Source organism: Pterocles gutturalis, unplaced genomic scaffold, assembly GCF_000699245.1.
Source record: "Pterocles gutturalis isolate BGI_N339 unplaced genomic scaffold, ASM69924v1 scaffold1612, whole genome shotgun sequence".
NCBI lineage: Eukaryota > Metazoa > Chordata > Aves > Pterocliformes > Pteroclidae > Pterocles > Pterocles gutturalis.
Genome location: NW_010107599.1, coordinates 45,153 through 51,369, shown reverse-complemented (window position 1 = coordinate 51,369; position 6,217 = coordinate 45,153). Strand labels below are relative to the sequence as shown.

The 6,217-nt window shown below is 59.1% G+C and overlaps 1 protein-coding gene across 1 annotated transcript in view; it reads right to left on the bottom strand.

Moving 5' to 3' along the window:
• LOC104472450 (plexin-A1-like) overlaps positions 1-6,217 on the bottom strand; it is a 71,266-nt gene that overhangs the window by 20,998 nt on the left and 44,051 nt on the right. The gene's annotated exons all lie outside the window — the stretch shown is intronic.

Genomic DNA, 6,217 nt, shown 5'->3' with positions numbered 1-6,217 from the left:
GTACCGCCCGTTTCCTCTCTCCCCACCTCTCCTGGGGATGCGCTTGGGCAGCCGGGGATGCCGAGAGCCCTGTGCTCTGCATCCTTCTGCCCGAAGGAAACCCGCCCCAGGGACCTGGTGCCTTGTCCCCATGCAGGAGGGGACATACAGAGTCCCCTCCTTGTGCAGCCATCCACAGGAGCGGCACCCCAACAGCCTGTCCCTGCAAAAGCACACCCTCCCAGCACCACGAGGCACCCCTCGTTGCAAGCACAGGGGATCCTGCCGACCCCCCCCCCAGCCAGAGGGCAGCCTTTGGGGCCCTCGCCCTCTGGACAGGGAAGGGGCTGAGCCCTCCCTGCCATGCTGTCCCAGGGCAGCAGCAAGGTCCCATATTAACGCGGCGAGCCTTCATTAGGGCAACGAGCCTTCATGGGGCAGGTCTGCACCAGGCAGGTCCTGTGCAGCCCAAGCTGCCCTCCCAAGGAGACAGAAGAGTTGCTGAGATGTAAGCTTGAAGGCAAGAAAAACACTGAGCCTTGCTTAAATAATAATCATCATCATCATCATCAGTATGGTTTTTCTCCCTAGAAGGCTGATACCTGCTCTCACTGATCCAAGCGCAAAGAGGATCAGGCCCAAAGCAATTATATTTAAACAAAGGCAGGATCTTCCCCTGAACGCAGCTCTGGCAGGAGGCAGGCAGCCTTGCCCAGCCTGATCCCACTCCTAAATCACACACTGCTACCTCTCCGCCTCCACCCCCAGAAAAACGATGGGGAAAACACAGCATCGCTCAGCAAGGCTGGAGAGAGAAAACCTTCCTGGAGAGAGGGATGCTCGGGTGGCACAGTGAATCCTTCACCCTCCTGCAGACTTGTCACTTTGGAGGTGTGGGGACAGCACACGAGGAAGCCATGGCAGCGCGGGGTGCAGGCAGCGCGGGGTGCAGATGCACACCTAGGGCTTCGCAGGGCCACCGCTCCCTGCCCACCCTGGGGTTTCACACACCATTACACACCCAGCAAGAGCTTCCCAAATCCACGAGCACACGCTAAGGAAATATTGAATTAAGCTGCTTGCAAAGGGGGCTGGAAGTCATTTCCATGTTTCGCTCACGTTTTCACTTCCAAATGAACAGCCCTTTTAGCTTTACCCACAAATATGCTAATTGAGATGCTCCTTATGCAAATATATGCAATTTTATTTCAGCTGCAGAGATTCGACTTAAAAGCAGAGCCGTAGCCTCCTATCCCTGGTTGCTTTGATGGAGGGAGGTGGAGAGGGTGGGGGAAGCAGGGGACACAAAGCAAAAGGATGGCTCCTGCCCTCCCGATAAAGGCTCAAGCAGTGCCCCGTGGGCAGACAAATCCAAGATCCAGAGGCAGCAGAGCAGGGAAAGCACAGGGAAATCCTCATGGAAGCAGAGCAACCACAAAGAGTAAGCGAGGAGCATGGTCTGAGCAGCCGCAAGCCACGCATAGGGGCATAACCACCAACCCCCCCATGAAATCAGCCCTCCACCCAGGAGAGATCTTCCAGCCACCAGCTCTGTCAGGGTCTGCAGAAAGACTCCCCAGTCCGCTCTCCACCACCTCGCGAGGCACCTCAAAGCAGCCGGGTGAAGCAGCCAGCACAGCCCTGCCCCGGGCACGCCAGCCCCCGGAGCCACAGCTTTGGGTCAAAGCCGAATCTTGGCCATTTTGGGACCCTCCTCACCTGAGGGTCTCCTTTGCCATTTCCCTACTGCAGCTCCCAGCCAGTCTCTTGGCCTCCACTTGGCAAAAGACACATACCCACCTAAAGCATCGCAGGTTATCCTCCACGTACACCTCGAGGTGCAGGGATCCCCCCCCTCCTACTTCATCCCTCACAGCTGCTTCTAACCGAACCGAGACATGTCTAAAGCCTCATCCTTGGAGATGTTCTTCACATTCTCCCCTCTCCCAAGGTTCTCCATCTGCCACGAGGACATGGCACGCCGCTGTAAGAGCACTCACCGCCACGTCTCGCTCCACAGCATCTCTGCCGCATTCAAAGCCTGGCTGGGTCAGCACCCCCCAGCTGGTCAAAGACCCTCTGAAGTGGCAAGCAAGTCAGCACCCTGGTGCCAGTAACGCCGTGAAACCCCATTTCCAGCCTGTCTCGGTCCTGCTGGCCTCGCCATGTCCATTTGACCCCGTCCACATCCCAGGGCAGGGGTTGAGGCAGGGGTCCGCAGCCGCAGGTTGGGCTGGGCGGAGTGGCCGGGGCCGTATCCCCGGCAGGTCCGTGTGCCGCTGCTGTCTGTTCCCAGCACAGGAGCAGGTTGTTCGGCAGCATGATGCCATCTGTGCCGTCTCTCTCCTTCCCACGGTCAGGCACTCTTCCCTCATCACTTCTTGCCTAAGAGGCTTTCATCACTCCTGATAATTAGAGGGAGGCTCTCCTTCATGTGTTTCAGTCCCTCCGCTCTCCCAGCCAGGCAGAACAGCGAGGCTAGGGGTGCTGTGCAGATACAGACCCACAGCTTCCTCCTCGATCTGCCCCCTCCCCAGCCCTGCCAGGGGCCAGGCGCAGACAAAGCCCAGGCTGGGCAGGGAGGACGGGATCAGACGCGCTAGCGGTGCCCCCTTCCCTCCCGATGCCCTCGTGCAAGAGGAGTGGCACCAGCCTCCGAGCCGCATTTCAAGACTGCTCTGTGCAAAGCGCCCCATCCCAAACCAAGTCTGGACTTGCTGCCTGCCTGCATCTCCCCCAGAGAGAGCAGTGGGGCAGCTCTCCCCACCTCGGCGTGACCCAGGGGCAAAGCCAGAACCTCCCCGCAGCCACCACGCTTGCCCCCAACTCACTCCACAGCTGGGTCAAGACCTCCCGATGCTGCTCCCCTCCGGGTCCCAAACCCACCCCAAATTTGCTGAGGTCATGCTAAGGAAACACCCGACACTGCAGCAGAAAAGCAGCGGCATGGAGAGGGCGGCAGGACAGCAAAGGAGCATCGAGCTGGGCGCATCTCCGGGTGGGTGCAGGGCCACCAGCATCACTGCAGGACGAGCCCAGACCCAGGGGTGGCTTTGTGGGACCAGCTCCTCACCAGCAGCAAGAGCTCTGCAGGAAGCATCTCTGGCCGCCACGGTGAGGTCGCAGCTGTCTCCACGAGATCGCAGCTATCTCCACGCCTGATCCAAAGCCATACTGCAGCTGATGGGAAGCACGGGAGGCCAGCGGCGCTGGATCCAGGCTCCTTGCTCACTCTCCTTCCCACGTTCCCAGCCCCACGCGTGCCAGGTGCCCGAAGGAGCCCAGAGCTCTTTGGTGCGCTGAGCGGGGACGGCAAAAAACAAACCCGGCGTCCGCAGGGGTGCGATAAACACAAGAGGGACAGGGGTGTGAGCGCTGCACATGCACGTGCATGCCCACACACACGCTGGGGCTATTTCCATGGAGCAGCGCATTCCTGGAGGAAGGACGCAGAGCAAAGGGCAGGGAGCTGGGACAGGGGCAAGTTCAACGGCACCAAGAGCAGAGCAGGGGAGGTCCATTGAGAAGGGAAATTATAAACACTGTGCTGATGGAAACGGCATCTGTGCACGCAAAACACAGCCCGCCTGCGAGCCCCCTGACCGCTCCTCAGCCCTCCTCTTGGCAAGGAGGATGCATCCTTAGCGAATATTCAGCTCCAGCGCAGCCTGCATCTGGAGCAGCAGCTGGCAGGGCTGAGGGGCTCAACTGCAGCGCTTTGGGCATTATATCCATCTCTCTGCCCCAGGGAGCAGGGAAATCCTGAAGAGCAGCAGGACCAGATGGTCAGTGTCCCCCAAGCTCCTACACGGACCTAGGGACAGCCTTGCCCTTCCCGACCGATGCCCGGACACAAAGCCGGGAGAGGCATGGGGTGGGAGATCAGATGTCACCTCCTTCCATCCCTTCCCATCTCAGTCTGCTTCTGCCCTGCCCTCTGTGCCAGCCCGATGCTTTTCCATCCCTGTCGGGTTTTGCCAAGCGCCTTACTCACAGGGTAGGGGTTGGGCACGCAGACCCGCTGCAGGGTGGTCCAGGACATCCACCATCACACCGGCCAGAGGATGCAGGATCTGGCCCTGGTTTGGAAGGTAACTCACTTGAAACACCCTCAGCCTCCCTGAAACACCACGCCAGCATGTACCAGCTATCCGCATCCACAGCAAAGGTGACACAAACCAGGTTATCCCAAGCGGTCTCTGGGGCCATCCTACAGGATTCCCACCTGCCCCAGCTCAGCCGTGCGCAGGGATCTGTTACCGCCCCGCAGCTCAGCCGTGCGAACTCACATACACTCAACTGCTTCCAGCCATCTGTCCGTGCCTTTGAAAAGAAAACATCTGTAAGCATCTGGAAACACGCAGCGCTGGGCCCGCGGAGAAGCAGCCACGCTGTGTACGGGCAGCTCGGGGGTACAGGCAGCCCAGGGCACGGCCAGACAGAAAGGCTGCAGCAAGGAGACCAGTGGCACAAGGGCTGCCATGGTCTCACATGTCCCACAGGTGCCACCAGAACAGCCCAGCCGTCCTCCCAGCCCCTGGGGCCATGCATTAAAATCCCATTTGCTTAATGGAGGCTTACTGGGAAAGCCTGACCTGTGGGTCAGGGCAACAGGAGACTCGCATCTCTCTGGCCAGGAGGAGCTAGAGCCACTTGGCATGTCTGCCCCTCGCTCCAGCCCCGGAGAAATTCAGCACCCTGCCACTGATGGGACCCAGGTGTCACAACTGTCACCCCAGCAAGGCACGGCCACAAGGCTGGTACCACCATGACCACCTCCCGCAGAGGACACTCAGCATGGGCACGCACCAGCACAGGTTTCCTGGCTGCTCAGCTGCCCCCTTTCAGCATAAGACCCCCGATCTGTGATTTTCCCCCTTCCCCTGTGTCACCGCCTGGATTTTTGCTTCCACCCTGCAATGGGTGGTCATTCCAGGGCGAATCTGGCGATGCACCGGGCATGTCACTGTTCCAAAAACCAGCAGCGCTGCAAAACCTACCCATGGCATTGAAGGATGCGCTGAAGGCTCTCATCTTCCTCCCTGTTCCCCTCCACTTGCCAGCCCCCTCCCCACAGCCGTGCTCTCCAAAAAGCCAAACCAGCACAGGAGTTACAGATCAGAGTTTCCAGAGGAGAAACCCAGAGAGTAAAAATGGAAATAGTGGGAAGAAATACATCTTGGTATTCCCTGGAATAGCTCACTGGCTTTCCAGGAGGATTCCCCACTCGCCCACCTCGCCAGCAAGCGCGGGCTCTGCCGGAGGCAGGCAGGGAGTCTGGAGTTACGTCTTTATCTTAAAAGGGGACTCATTTCCCCATGAACGCTTTGAAGAGGGAGTTTAACACTGACAAAGATGACCTCAACATCTGCCCGCACATGCGCTGGACACGGGCTGATTCATTAGACGATCCAAGGCGCCAAGCGGTTTTAAATGCCTGCGCTTGATCGGTGCCCTGTAGGAAACCCCCAAGGGAACCCACCCTGGTCCCTGCTGTGGGGTTTTCCATCCCATCCTGCACCACAGGAACCACAGCCTGTCCCCAGGTGCTGAGCCTGCGTGGGCAGCCCTGTTTCCCCTCCGCAAGCTGGCAGCGAGCCTCAGCTGCTCAAATCCCCCTTTGCAAGGGACCCGTTTTTCTGCACTGACCTCCAAATTTCCACTCCCCCATTCAAAGCACCTCTGATGGCTCAGCCAGAAACATCCCCGGTCTCATGAACAAACCTTCACGAGCAAGATGCCCAAAAGATGCTGCTGCCTGGCAACGCCTGCCTGAGCCCTGAGGAGCCCCGAGGCTGCCGGGGTGCAGCTGGGGCTGGGACCCCCAGAAGCCTGCCAGGTGACCCTGCTGGAACAAGGGATGGAGACCCAGAGAGGGTGTGAGACCCAGAACAGGGGTCTACATGGAGAAGTACCCCAGGAGCCAGCGATGCTGGTCTGCAATGGGGACAGTCCCGTCACACAAGGTGACACGATGAAGCCCTGCAACAGCAGACAGGACAGAAATGGGGCTCCACCTGGAAGGCATCCCCTCAACCTGGACCATCACAAGCCAAACACACAGGCAGCACAACCTCCTCTGTACCCACCTTCCCAGCAGGAGAAGGGATTAGATGTATCTTCCCTTCTGCCACCCCTACCTGGACCAGGCTGGCTCTGGGAAACACACGGGAAGAAGAGTTTTGCAGGGCGGTGAGAAACAAGAGAGCCAGGATGCTCACACAGCAGCAGGATCACC